Source organism: Trachypithecus francoisi, unplaced genomic scaffold (genome assembly GCF_009764315.1).
Source record: "Trachypithecus francoisi isolate TF-2019V2 unplaced genomic scaffold, Tfra_2.0 Lachesis_group6, whole genome shotgun sequence".
Lineage (NCBI taxonomy): Eukaryota > Metazoa > Chordata > Mammalia > Primates > Cercopithecidae > Trachypithecus > Trachypithecus francoisi.
This window is the reverse complement of record NW_022681471.1, coordinates 91,663,715-91,679,417: the sequence shown is the minus strand read 5'-3', so window position 1 is coordinate 91,679,417 and position 15,703 is coordinate 91,663,715. Positions and strand designations below refer to the sequence as shown.

Genomic DNA, 15,703 nt, shown 5'->3' with positions numbered 1-15,703 from the left:
AGGCTTGGCCCTGCAAATGCCCTTGAACTGCAGTTCTGACCCCAGTGGGGCATTTTATCTTTTATTCACAGCCAGAGGTTAGGACCTATTTATGTAAATCCTCTGCCAAGGGTCGATTCATCTTGACCCCCTGGTTTTCATTTCTCTAATTGTCCCAGGTATTTTTAGACCCCTTGGAAACTCTTCATTCAGTGAAAAACTTTGGGGTCAGTAAGAATTCAGTAACAAAGGAAAGGGGTTGGGGGCCTGGAAGAGTTGAGGAGCCTTCCTTTGAAGTGTTCTAAAGAAGCTTTCAGAGGCCACCCAGTTTACAAAGTAAAAACAGCAATGACCTCATGCACCCCGTTTTATTCACGGAAAATAAGCTTTCTTGAAATGGTATCTTCACCTAAGAAGTTTCTTAGAGCATGCATTGTTCAATTTTGTTTCCTAAAGCACACATTGTCCAGTCTCAGTGGTGGTAAGGGGTTGGGGAAGGAGCTGTCAGAATTGCGGGCCTTTGGGCAGGTGGTGGCTCCTCACACAATTGTTCCCACTTAATGGGTCCAGGATCCCTCCCAAATTTGCATTTTAAAAGGGGGCACTGCCTCCCCAATAGTGAGAAAATACTTGATCCCTAAGAATTGACCCAGGTGACAGAAATTTCAGGCCACATGGAAAGCCAGCAGGGGAGATACTTGGAGGTCAGCAGGGTTTTGGAGGCCTTCAAATAATTCTTGATTGAGGGCCTTGTGCTCTAACCTCCAACTCACAGTAATAAAGGGAAGGAATTGCTTGGAAAGCAGCCCAACTGTTTTACAACCCTAACAGCAAATTTTTCTTTTTCACTAACTGAATTTTCATGTACGTTTTAAGCGAGTTGGATTGTTTTAATGCTCTATTTTCAATAGAAAGATGGGGGGGAAATCTTCTCTTAAAAAACTATTTTTCTTCATTTTCTGTCAACTTTTTATTATGTAAAACTTCTTTTTTTTTTTTTTTTTTTTTTACTAGGCAAAGAACTTTATTAACCTTTGTTTCAAACTTGATTCCCAGGCTTCTTCGGCTTAATTAGCTGCAAAGAATGAATTGTGTATAAGCAAAAACTGAAAAGAGCTGCAGTGTCCAAGGGGCTTGGGCTTAAAAATATTAGAGATCTAGATTTTATCAGATCCATAAACAAAAATTCTTAAAAAGCAGTCATAATATAAAATAGCAGCTCCCAGTAACTTCTTCAAGTTTTATCTTCAGAAGTTGACTCAATTCAGTTTGCCTCATTCTTGGAAGCCTCATCAAAATTCTCCACAAGATCTGGAACTTCATCATCATCATCCTCTCCAGTAGCAAGTGGTGCTTTTCCATCCACAGATTGTTTGGGCAGCGCTTCGGCCAGTCTCCTTAAACTAGTCAGACTATCTGCGCCAAGCTGGTTTAAGATGCTGGGTAGCATTTCTGTCAGCTGCTTCGTCTCAGCATGGCCTGTAATGGTGAAAGTGTTTGCTGCCAGAGATGCCTGAACTTTAGGGTTGTTAAAGTGGATCACTGTTCCTTGGTTTGTAAACATATTCACCTCTTCAATACCGGAGATATGTTTACCCCTAACTTCTTTAAGGAGAACTGAAGTTTTTTATCATCTGCTGTGGCTGTTCTATGAACCACCTTCTTCTTTCTGCGAGCAGTTCCTTTCCCACCAATGCGCACTTGTGCCTGCAGTTTGGCGAGTTTTTCCTGGTTCATGATTGTTTCTTTCATCTTGTTGGAGCGAATAAGGGGCCGCGCGGGGGACTAGGGTTGGTGCTCAGGGGGTCTCGGGTGGACCAGCTGAGATTAGGCGCACACACCTATGTAAAACTTCAAACATACAGAAAAGTTGAAAGAACAGCACAATGAAAACCCATATATCCACCATTGAAATTCGACAAATGTTAACCTTCTGGTATATTTGCTTTATCTATATACACAGTTATATATACAGATTTGCTTCATGAATATATACTTTTTTTTTGCTGATCTATTTAAAAGTAAATACTTCAGCTTGCATCATTCTAATATAAGTTAATTCTCTTATATAACTATCGCACAATGATTACCTCTAAGAAAATCAACAGTAATTGCCTAATACCACCTAACTCTCAGAATACCCAGGCCACATTCAAATCTCCTCAACTTGTACTATATCTTAGAACAGTTTCTGAATTAAACCAAAATCCAATCATAACTCATACATTTGATTTTTTTGGTCTTTTTGGAATAGTCTCTCTACTTTTTAAAAATGACATTGTGTTTTTGAAGAGACTTTATAGAAAGCCCCACATTCTAGATTTGTCTCATCAATTGTGTGTGGTGGTATTCTTGTTCTGCCCCACCAGATTTCCTGTGATGAGCTGAATTGTGTTTATCCCCCAAAATTCAGATGTTGAAGCCCTAACCCTCAGTACGTCAGAATGTGAGCTTATTTGGAAATAGTCACTGTAGACATAATTGGTTAAGATGAGGTCATACCAGAGTAGGGTAATAGGGCGGGTCCCTAATCCGATATGACTGGTGTCCTTATAAAAATGGGAAATTTGGAGATAGACATGCATACATGGGGGCAATGTCCTGTGAACATGAAGGCAAGGATCAGAGTGACACTTCTACATGTCAAGGAATGTGAAAGATTGCTAGCAAACCACCAGAAACTAGAAGCAAGTGAAGGGGGCCAGAATATGCCACCCCCAAACATGTCACTCAAAAAGGATGGCTTTGAGCTAAAGGCAATCAGCTTTCTGCCCTTCCTGCTTCTGGCTAAAAGCAGGACATACATTTCCAGTTGTAAGGTGTCTCCCTCTCCTGTACTAGGAAAACTCTTAGCACCTGAGATGTCTCCTATCTAAATAGCAAGACAACCCTTATTCATCATACATTTCCCATAACTTACCACTCCCCAAGAAGCCCAAAACCCCCTTTGCTTTTGACTAGTTTAGGATGGCATGTAATCCCCAATTTTTTTTTTTTTTTTTTTTTTTTTGAGACAGAGTCTCGCTCTGTCGCCCAGGCTGGAGTGCAGTGGCCGGATCTCAGCTCACTGCAATCTCCACCTCCCGGGTTCACGCCATTCTCCTGCCTCAGCCTCCAGAGCAGCTGGGACTACAGGTGCCCGCCACCTCGCCCGGCTAGTTTTTTGTATTTTTAGTAGAGACAGGGTTTCACCGTGTTAGCCAGGATGGTCTCGATCCCCTGACCTTGTGATCCACCCGTCTCGGCCTCCCAAAGTGCTGGGATTACAGGCTTGAGCCACCGCGCCCGGCCTGTAATCCCCAAATTCTAACTGCCTCCTTGAGTCACCCGCATTTGTTAACTTTTGTGTGTATGTATATAATCAAATCTATCTTTTTCTCATGGTAATCTGTCCTCCTTTTTTTATTGAAAAAAATTTTATATAGATGGGATCTTGCTATTTTGCCTAGACTGAGTAACCACCCAACTGGTTCGTCTTGCCTGCTGCCCAGATGCAGTCGATTTATCAAGACAAGGGAATTGCAATAGAGAAAGAGTTTAATACACAGAGAGCTGGCTAAACACGAGACTGGAGTTTTATTATTTTCAGATCAGCCTCCCCGAAAACTCAGAGGCTAGGCTTTTTTAAAGATAGTTTGGCGGCAAAGGGCTTGGAAATGGAGAATGCTGACTGGTCGGCTCATGGATGAAATCACAGGGAGTTGGAGCTTGTATTCTTGCACTGAGTCAGTGCCTGAGTGTGAGCCACAAGAGCAGAGGACCCAGTTTACCAGTCCAGGTGGCACCAGCTGATCTATCAGAATGCAGGGTCTGAAAAATACCTCAAACACCAGTCTTTGGTTTTACAACAGTGATGTTCTCCATAGGAGCAACTGGGAAAGTTAGGAATCTTGTGGTCTCTGGCTACATGACTCTTGGGCCATAATTCCTAATCTTGTGGCTAAGTTGTTAGTTTTATAAACATGATCTGGTCCCCAAGCAAGGAGGGAGTTTGTTTCAGGGAGTTACTGTTATCATCTTTGTTTCAAAGTTAAACTATAAAAATTCCTCCCAAAGTTAGTTTGACTTATGCCCAGGAAAGAACAAGGGCAGCCTGGAGGTTAAAGGGAAAATGGAGTCAGTTAGGTCAGATCTCTTTTACTGTCTCACTGTTATAATCTTTGCAAAGGCAGTTTCAGCTGGTCTTGAACTGCTGAACTCCCACCCCAGCCTCCCAAGTAGCTGGGATTACAGGTGCACACCACTCCACATACCCAGCTCAGGAATCTGTTTTTTGTCACTTTAATTCACAGGGCTATGAGCCACTGAGCCATTCCCCAAGAAGAGATCTACAAGAGTTCATTCTCTCACAGGCTTCAAAAGGAACCAACCCCACCTGCACCTTAATCTCAAACTTCCAGCCTCTAGAACTGTGAGACAATAAATTTCTCCTGTTTATTCCACACAGTTTGTGGTACTTTGTTTCAGCAGTCCTGGCAAGCTGAGACACCTGTAAACTGGATGTTAGGTCTAGAGGCATAATTAGATTCAGGTTAAACATTTTTGGCAAGAATACTACGTAGGTTATGTTGTGTAGTTCATATTGCATCACCTCAGGAGGCACATAACACCAGGTTGTCTCACTATAAGTGACGTTAAGTGTAATCACTGGGTTAAGGTAATGAGAACCAAGCAAAATTCTTCCCTTTGCAATTAAAAAGTAACATGAGGCCACGTGTGGTGGCTCATGCCTATAATCCCAGCACTTTGGGGGATGGAGGCAGGAGGATCTTTTGAGGCCATGAGTTCAAGACCAACCTGGGTATCATGTGAGACCCTGTCTCTACAAAAATTTTAAAAATTAGAAAAAGAGTAACTTCAGGGGTAGTACGTTGGTACTACATAAGTATGCTGCCTCCACCGATCTGTCAACCAATTATGTTAGCAGTCATTGATGATCCTTGCCTGAATTGATTCTTTTATTGGAAAATGGGAAAATGATGATATTGTATAAATTCATTTGTAATTGTTACCTGACATTCCCCTATAAAGAAGAATCAAATCGGGATTAACTAAAAAAGGTAAATGCCTAAATCTTTCCCTTAGTTACAAAATTTCAGGAAAAAAAAGTTGATATAATTGTCACCATTGATCACTAGTGAGTTTTCACTTATTTGAGTATCATAATACACTCATGGTTTTAATTTGCTCAGTGATTATAAGCAATTATGATCATCATTCTTCTTGATGCTCAATTGTCCAAAATTTGGCCAAGGAGAGAGCCCCTTTAACCTGGCTCCTGAGTCCTTTTGACACAATCCTATTGGTCTTTTGGTGCTTTCCTATATCCTGGCATAAGAAGTGCCAGCCTCACCTTGTACTTTGCCTGTGCCAAGCCAGGAATCCACCATTTCTCCAAGAAGCATGGCTTTTTTTTTTTTTTTAATTAGGAAATGGTATTTAGAAACCAAGATCTAGTTTCAAGGTATGCTTATTGCTGCTGGGATATCATTGCTTCTAGGCCACAGCAGTGCACAGCACTAGGAAATATGAAGGACTAGATTTATTGGTGTACTTGTATACTCCTCAGAAGGGCCTGGTACTTGGGGTTTAATGCTCTGTAATCACTGTCTTGAAATTCTATACAATTTTATTTTTATGTTTGTGCTTTGTAAGTAGAGTCCAATAGATAAGGAAGCACACACCAGAGGCTTGGAACCTTGACTCATATATGGCTCCCTGACCTCCCCAGGATGGGTTCTCAGGGGCTGCTCCCCAACTCTCTGGCACCCCGGGTACTGCCTGGTCTCTCCATTTCCTCCATCTCCAACCCTTCCCAGCAACCACTTTTGCCCTCTGTCTCCAACTGGTGTGAGTGCAGGGAAGGTCAGGTTAAGAATGTTTGCCCTGCAGTATCTTGGAACAAAGAATGGTGGTAGCATTTCCAACCTGGGTTGGCAGTGCCACATCACATGAATTAGGTGACTAGGCAAGGGTAACCTATCACCCACCACCATCCAGTTACCTAGTGCATCCTAGCATTGAGGCTGCAATATGTTTGGAAGCCTCCCATTTGCAATGGGTTGGGGCAGCAGGACCATGGGAGGGAAAAATCCCTGGCCTGACCTCCCTGCCTTCAGCTGGGGCACATTATATCAGCCTAGACACCAGAAGGAGAGGGAACTTGGCAACTATCAGGCTCAACGGATCACACATGCTTCATGACATAGGGCAGGCCCCCTGAGTGCCTGTGAGCATCTGCACTTCCCCCTCAAGTATCCATGCAAGGGACATTGAGTAAGTCTTCACTTAACGTCATTGATGAGTTCTTGGAAACTGCAAATTTAACTGAAATGACATATAACAAAACTAATTTTACCATAGGCTAACTGATATAACAAGAGTTAATTAAGTTCCTAGGGCACATTTGTGATCAGAAAAACATCACCAAACTTCTAAAATAAAGACCCAAACGTTTCTAATATTAAATATTGAAATAAATGTGAGCTATGATCATCATGGCAGATGGGAGGCAGGACTAGACACAGCTCCAGACAGAGCAGCATGTGGAAGCTCGCATTGTGAATTTCAGCTCCAGATCAACTGCACGAACAAACCAGCAATCCCAAGAGGACTCACAGACCCTCTAAAGGAAGCGGACTGCTTTTGCAGGACCTGAGAGACACCCCAAATACTGTGAGTGCCCCAACTGCAGAAGTGGGAAAGGGAGACCCTCCTCTCCTGAATACACACCCCACTGGAGAAACTGAAGGTCTGTTTGTGAGAGAAGTTTCTGACCTTACTTGGAACCTCACTTGAGTCAATTTAGAGAGCCAGGTGAAATACAGGAGTAGAGGATACAGCAGAAAAGTCTGGGAGCTCACTGGGTCCCCAGGCAGCCATTCTTGCCTGGCACCACAAGGATCCATCGGGAGGGTGGCCAGAGGAGCAAGAGGTAAAACTCCACAGGGAGAAGGAAATCGTTAGCTGAACTTTGTAACAATTTGAACAGGGTGAGAAGTCTCCTGGCCAGAACTTGGGGGGGAGCACAAATTTATGATGAAAGGGAAGAACCAAGCCCTTTTCTTTTTTTTTTTTTTTATACGGAGTCTCGCTCTGTCGCCCAGGCTGGAGTGCAGTGGCCGGATCTCAGCTCACTGCAAGCTCCACCTCCTGGGTTCACGCCATTCTCTCGCCTCAGCCTCCCGAGTAGCTGGGACTACAGGCGCCCGCCATCTCGCCCGGCTAATTTTTTGTATTTTTTTAGTAGAGACGGGGTTTCACCGTGTTAGCCAGGATCGTTTCGATCTCCTGACCTCGTGATCCGCCCGTCTGGGCCTCCCAAAGTGCTGGGATTACAGGCTTGAGCCACGGCGCCCGGCCCAAGCCCTTTTCTTTTGCAGCTGGGAAGCGGGTAGCCTTGGGCAAGGTTTCAAGTCCATCTCACCCACCACCTGGAAACAGACTGGGGGCTGTTGGTGGGGGCATGGTGGGAGTGAGACCAGCCCTTCGGTTTGTGTGGGAGCTGGGTGAGTCTTGTGACTGCTGGATTTCCCCCACTCCCTGAAAACCTTCATGACTCAGCAGAGACAGCATTATCCTCCTAGGTACACAACTCCAGTGACCTGGGAATCTGACTCCCATCCCCTACAGCAGCCGCAGCAAGACCCACCCAAAGAGAGTCTGAGCTCAGACATGCCTAGCCTGGTGTTTCTGAGGAAGAAGAGAACTCTAAAAGCTTAGAAAACATTTGAGGGAATGATTGAGGAAAACTTCCCCAGCCTTGCTAGAGACCTAGACATTCAAATACAAGAAGTGCAAAGAACACCTGGGAAATTCATCACAAAAAGATCATCGCCTAGACACATTGTCATCAGGTTATCCAAAGCTAAAACGAAGTAAAGAATCTTAAAAACTATGAGACAGAAGCACCAGGTAACCTATAAAGGAAAACCTATCAGATTAACAGCAGATTTCTCAGCAGAAACCCTACAAGCTAGAAGGGATAGGGTCCCTATCTTCAGCCTCCTCAAGCAAAACAATTATCAGCCAAGAATTTTGTATCGAGCAAAACTAAGCATCATATATGAAGGAAAGATACAGTCTTTTTCAGACAAACAAATTCTGAGAGAATTCACCATTACCAAGCCACCACTACAGGAACTGCTAAAAGGAGTTCTAAATCTTGAAACAAATCCTGGAAACACATCAAAACAGAGCCTCTTTAAAGCATAAATCACACAGGACCTGTAAAACAAAATTACAAGTGAAAAAGCAAAAACAAAAGAACCAAAGTACACAGGCAACAAAGAGCATAGTGAATGCAATGATACCTCACATTTCAATACTAACATTGAATGTAAATGGCCTAAATGCTCCACTTAAAAGATACAGAACCACAGAATGGATAAGAACTCACCAACCATCTGCTGACTTCAGGAGACTCACCTAACACATAAGGGGACTCACATAAACTTAAAGGAAAGGGGTGGAAAAAGGCATTTCATGCAAATGCACACCAAAAGCAAGTAGGGGTAGCTATTCTTATATCAGACAAAACAAACTTTAAAGCAACAGCGGTTAAAAGATACAAAGAGGGACATTATATAATGGTAAAAGGCCTTGTCCAACAGGAAAACATCACAATCCTAAACATATATGCACCTAACACCAGAGCTCCCAAATTTATAAAACAATTACTAATAGGCCTAAGAAATGAGATAGACAGCAGCACAACAATAGTAGGGGACTTCAATACTCCACTGACGGCACTAGACAGGTCATCAAGACAGAAAGTAAACAAAGAAACAATGGATTTACACTATATGCTGGAACAAATGGAATTAACAGATATATACAGAATATGGAACATTGTATCCAACAACTGCAGAATACACATTCTATTTAACAGTGCACAGAACTTTCTCCAAGATAGACAATGTGATAGGCCATAAAATTAGCCTCAATAAATTTAAGAAAATTGAAATTATATAAAGCGCTCTCTCAGACCACAGTGGAATAGAACTGGAAATCAACTCCAAAAGGAACCTTCAAAACCATGCAAATACATGGAAATAAATAAATTGCTCCTGAATAAGCATTGAATCAAAAACAAAATCAAAATGGAAATTAAAAAAATTCTTCAAAATGAATGACAATAATGACACAACCTACCAAAACCTCTGGGATACAGCAAAGGTGGTGCTAAGAGGAAAGTTCATAGCCCTAAAGGCCTACATCAAAAAGACTGAAAGAGCACAAACTGACATTCTAAGGTCACACCTCAAGGAACTAGAGAAACAAGAACAAAACAAGCCCAAATCCAGCAGAAGAAAGGAAATAACCAAGAGTAGAGCAGAAGTAAAGGAAATTGTTTGTTTGTTTGATTTTTTAAGAGGGAGTGTCACTCTATTGCCCAGGCTGGAGTGCAGTGGCATGATCTCAGCTCACTGCAACCTCCACCTCCTGGGTTCAAGTGAATCTCCTGCCTCAGCTTCCCGAGTAGCTGGGACTACAGGCATGCACCATCACGCCCAGTTAATTTTTTTTTTTCAGTAGAGATGGGGTTTCACCATGTTGGTCAGGCTGGTCTCAAACTCCTGACTTCAAATGATCTGCCCACCTCAGCCTCCCAAAGTGCTGGGATTACAGGAGTGAGCCACCACACCCAGCAAGACATTGAAACAAAAACACAGACACACACACACAAAAAAGATAAATGAAACAAAAAGCTGTTCATTGAAAAGATAAATAAAATTGATAGACCATTAGCAAGATTGACCAAGAAAACAAGACAGAAAATCCAAATAACCTCACTAAGAAATGAAGCAGGAGATATTACAACTGACACCACTGAAATACAAAAGATCATTTAAGGCTACTGTAAACACCTTTAGGCACATAAACTAGAAAACCTAGAAGAGATGGATAAACTCCTGGAAAAATACAACCCTCTTAGCTTAACTCAGGAAGAATTAGATACTCTGAACAGAAGTAGCAAGCAGTGAGATTGAAATGGTAATTTAAAAATTACCAACAAAAAAATCCAGGACCAGACAGATTCACAGCAGAATTCTACCAGACATTCAAAGAAGAATGGGTACCAATCCTTTTGACACTATTCCACAAGATAGAGAAAGAATGAACCCCCCTTAATTCATTCTGTGAAGCCAGCATCACCCTAATACCAAAACCAGGGAAGGACATAACCAAAAAAGAAAACTACAGACCGATATCCTTGATGACCATAGATGCTAAAATCCTTAACAAAATACTAGCTAACTGAATCTAATAGCATATCAAAAAGATAATCCACCATGATCAAGTGGGTTTCATACCAGGGATACAGGGATGGTTTAACATATACATGTCAATATTTGTGATACACCATATAAACAGAATTAAAAACAAAAATCACATGATCATCTCAATAGATGCAGAAAAAATATTCAACAAAATCCAGCATCCCTTTATGATTAAAACTCTCAGCAAAATCAGCATACAAGGGACATACCTCAATGTAATAAAAGCCATCTATGACAAACCCACAGCCAACATAATACCAAATGGAGAAAAGTTGAAAGCATTCCCTCTGGGAACTGGAACAAGACAAGGATGCCCACTCTCACCACTTTTCTTCAACACAGTACTGGAAGTCCTAGCCAGAGCATTCAGACAAGAGAAAGAAATAAAGGGCATCCAAATCAGTAAAGAGGAAGTTACACTGTCACTGTTTGCTGATGATGTGATCGTTTACCTTGAAAACCCTAAAGACTCCTCCAGAAAGCTCCTAGAACTGATAAAAGCATTCAGCAAAGTTTTCAGATACAAAATTAATGCGCACAAATATGTAGCTCTTCTATACACCGACAGTGACCAAGCAGAGAATCAAATCAAGAATTCAACCTCTTTTACAATAGCTGGAAAAAAAAAATAGTTACGAATATACCTAACCAAGGAGTCAAAAGACCTCTACAAGGAAAACTACAAAACACTGCTGAAAGAAATCATAGACAACACTAACAAATGGAAACACATCCCATGCTCATGGATGGGTAGAATCAATATTGTGAAAATGACTATACTGCCAAGGGCAATCTACAAATTCAACACAATCCCCATCAAAATACCACCATTATTCTTCACAGAATCAGAAAAAACAATTCTAAAATTCATATGGAACCAAAAAAGAGCCTACATAGCCAAAGCAATACTAAGCAAAAACAAAAGAACAAATCTGGAGGCATCACATTGCCTGATTTCAAACTGTACTGTAAGGCCATAGTCACTAAAACAGCATGGTACTGGTATAAAAATAGGCACATAGACCAATGGAACAGAATAGAGAACCCAGAAATAAACTCAAATGCTTACAGCCAACTGATCTTTGACAAAGCAAACAAAAACTTAAAGTGGGGAAAGGACTACTTTTTCAACAAATGGTGCTGGGATAACTGGCTGGCCACATGTAGGAGAATGAAACTGGATCCTCATCTCTCACCTTATGCAAAAATCAACTCAAGATGGATTAAGGACTTAAACCTAAGACCTGAAACTAAAAATTCTAGAAGATAACATTGGAAAAACCCCTCTAGACATTGACTTAGGCAAGGATTTCATGACCAAGAACCCAAAAGCAAATGCAATAAAAACAAAGATAAATAGCGCTTTTGCATGGCAAAATGAACAGTCAGCAGAGTAAACAGACAACCCACAGAGTGGGAGAAAATCTTCACAATCTATACATCTAGCAAAGAACTAATATCCAGAATCTACAATGAACTCAAACAAATCAGTAAGAAAAAAACAAACATGGCTGGGTGTGGTGACTCACACCTGTAAGCCCAGCACTTTGGGAGGCAGAGGCAGGCAGATCATGGGGTCAAGAGATCGAGACCATCCTGGCCAACATGGTGAAACCCCATCTCTACTAAAAATACAAAAATTAGCTGGGAGTGGTGGCATGCTCCTGTAGTCCCAGCTACTTGGCAGGCTGAGGCAGGAGAATCGCTTAAACCCAGGAGGCAGAAGGTTGCTGTGAGGCGAGATCACACCACTGCACTCCAAACTGGTGACAGAGCAAGATTCCGTCTAAAAAAAAAGGAGAAAGAAAAAAACAATCGTATCAAAAAGTGGGCTAAGGACATGAATAGACAATTCTCAAAAGAAGATATACAAATGGCCAACAAACATGAAAAAATGCTCAGCATCACTAATGATCAGGGAAGTGCAAATCAAAACCACAGTGCAATACCACCTTACTCCTGCAAGAATGGCCATAATAAAAAAAATCAAAAAACAGTAGATGTTGGTGTGGATGCAGTGATCAGGGAACACTTCTACACTGCTGATGGGAGTGTTAACTAGTACAGCCACTATGGAAAACAATGTGGAGATTCCTTAAAGAACTGAAAGAACTACCATTTGATCCAGCAATCCCACTACCGGATATCTACTCAGAGGAAAAGAAGTCATTATTCAAAAAAGATACTTGTGCATGCATGTTTGTAGCAGCACAATTCACAATTGCAAAATCATGGAACCAACCCAAATGCCCATCAATCAATGAGTGGATAAAGAAACTGTGGTGGTATATATATATATACATACACCACACACACACACACACATATATATATATAGATGATGGAATACTACTCAACTATAAAAAGGAATGAATTAACAGCATTTGCAGTGACCTGGATGAGATTGGAGACTAATATTCTAAGTGAAGTAACTCAGGAATGATTAAACCAAACATTGTATGTTCTCACTGATACATGGGAGCTAAGCTATGAGGACACAAAGGCATAAGAACAATACAATGGACTTTGGGAACTTGGGGGGAAGAGTGAGATGGGGGCAAGGGATAAAAGGCTACAAATATGTTGCAGTATATACTGCTCAGGTGATAGACGCACCAAAATGTCACAAATCACCACTAAAGAACTTACTCATGTAACCAAATATCAGCTGTACCCCAATAACTTAGGAAAAAAATAATTAAAAAAAGAAAGAAATGTGAGCTGTGCATACATTAAGAAAGACAGAAAAAAAATAAGTAAGATAATTATTTCCTCAATTTTTGGTGAATCACTGAGTGACAGCTTTGGTTGTGGTGGTGGTGGGTTAAATCAGAGAATAAATGTTCGCACAATGAACATTGCAAGGATTATAATCACCTGGCAGTTTCTTTATGTCTGCTGCACAGACAAAACCAATTCAGTGAGACCATGGTATTGCAGTAAAGAAAGTTTAATTAACACAAGGCTTCTGAGTGAAGTGACTGCAGTTATCATTAAAATTTATCTTTCCAAAAGCTCAGAGGTTAGAGTTTTTCAAGGACAGTTTACTGGACAGGGGACTAGAGATTAGGTGCTGATGATTTGTTGGGGGTGCAATCACAAGGGTGTGGAAAACAGCCCTTATGCACTGAGTCCACCTTTGGTTGAGGGGCCACCGGGTCAGTTGGGTCATGAGTCACAAATCCCGATGGGGTCAGCCATTTGCTGTTATTCAAAAATCTGAAAAACATCTCAACAGACAAATCTTAGGTTCTACAATAGTGATGTTATCTACAGGAGCAATTGGAGAAGTCACAAATCTTGTGACCTTGGGCCACGTAACTCCTGAGCAGTAAGAGACTATAGAAATTATGCCTACATTTTAGCAGAATTCAGCCCTTTCCAGAATCCTAATCTTGAGGCCTTTTATTAGTCTTACAAAGGCAGTTTCAGCCCTTGAACAAGGAGATGATCAGTTTTAGGGCGGGACTATTATCATCCTTTCTTCAAAGTTAAACTATAAATGAAGTCCTCCCATGGTTAGCTTGGCCTACATCCAGGAATGAGTAAAGACAGCCAGCTTGTGAGGCTAGAAGCAAGATGGACTCAGCCATGTTAGACTTCTCTTGCAGTCATAATCTTTGCAAAGGCAGTTTCAGGAGCATCTCCTCCCACCACCACACAGTTCAAAACCTGTCACAAATAGGGTGGGCTCACTGAGTGCTTCTGTGCTTTGTCATGTATTGTCATGTATTTGTATGATTATCGTAGACTTTTTGAATTTTTATTTGACAATCGTTTGTATTTATTCTTTCATTCATTTTTCAACTTGCTTATTCCAATGCAGGGTCATAGGTGGCTGGAGCCCATCCCAGCAGTTTGAGGTATCAGGTGGGAACGTGCCCTGGACAGGAAGTCATCCCAGGGCAGGGCTCACCCACATATATACCCACACTCACTCACACTGGGACCATGTAGACACGCCAGTTAACTAAATGTGTACAGTTTTGGAATGTGGGAGAAAACTAGAGTCCCTGGAGAAAACCCACACACGTGGGGAGAATGTGCAAATTCCATAGAGACAGTAGTGCCTGCCCAGTATCTATTCTTTTTCTCATTGACGTGTATCTGTAGTAGGTTCATTGCCTCATGCACACAGCAAATCAATATGCTGAGACACCAGTTTGCAGTAGAGAAAGAGGTTTAATTGTAAGGTCAATGAACAGGAGATGAGAGAAAAATCTCAAATCCATCTCCCTAAGGAATTTGGGTTAGTGTTTTTAAGGGTTTGGAGTGGGCTGAAGTGTGGAGATCCTTGATTTGTGAAGTGGGTAAGTGATGGGGCAGGGAGATGTTGAAGCTGCATTCTCATGTTGATCCCCTTTCTCTGCGGGGGTCTTCAACTGGCTGCTGGAATTTGGGGTCAGAAAAACATCTTAAGTGATCCTTAAACAAAATTCTTATGATTCCAATGTCAGAGATCCTATCTATGGGAACAATGGGGATACAAATCAATTCTTAAACAATCTTATGACCCCAATGTCAGAAAGCCAATGGAAATGGAAATGGTCACTATCTAGTGTTACCTGATTTTTAGGAACAAGGAAGAGGACCCAAGTGCAGTCTGATTAATGCTTAATTATAACTATATTTCTTTCCAGAACCTGCCATGCAATTCTTATCAACACTGTGGGGACAGTTTCAAACATTATAAGGAAACAACATTGAATGAAACAATGTTACTGCAGGACTTGCTGTATCCCGTGCCTAAGGAGATCCTTTCTTCCTCCTTCCAACCTTCCTGAATCTGGTTTGTGTTAGTCTTTTCTGGCCAGCTCCAGGCAGTCTCTGGGACAAGTCATAAAATACAGATTGTGAAGTTTCAGTTATTCCACATAAGAGCTAAAGGTTCTTACATTTGCTTTAAAAACAAACATTGCACAATATAAAGATAAAAGGTCAAATTAATGCAAAAAAAATTAAATTTGTAATATTCTTCAGAACAACACTAAATAGCAGTAAAAACACCATTACTAGTTGAGAGGGCAAGAGGCTATGGAAGGGAAAAACTTTATATTTTAATACCTTTAAGGGCATTATTATTTAGAGCATTTATTAATGCTTTTTGAATAAGTGACCACATATTTTTATTTTGTGCCAATTACCTTGTCAATCTTGGAAACGTGTGTGTGGATAGATAGATGTAGGTAGACATAGATATTTTTCATTCAAATTCGCTTTATCTGTAATACATACGTATACATATAAAGGTTTCAAAATTTTAATACCAGTGTTACTACTCACAATAAAACTACCAAGTGATATTCAAGATTTCTTTTGACTTCTTTTTGACTTTGGTACAGTCTGTGTACTGTATTCGTAAATTATTTGAAATAATTCTTGCCTCTGTATGATTCCATTATCTTTGATATACAGTTAGGTCCATTGGATCGTTTTTGGTT

The 15,703-nt window shown here is 41.1% G+C and overlaps 1 pseudogene across 1 annotated transcript; it reads right to left on the bottom strand.

Moving 5' to 3' along the window:
- Positions 1–966: 966 nt before the first annotated feature.
- On the bottom strand, positions 967–1,815 carry LOC117077910 (annotated as a pseudogene). Its single transcript, XR_004434866.1, has one exon. The product of XR_004434866.1 is annotated as a transcription factor BTF3-like (transcript).
- Between the last annotated feature and the right edge of the window lie 13,888 nt (positions 1,816–15,703).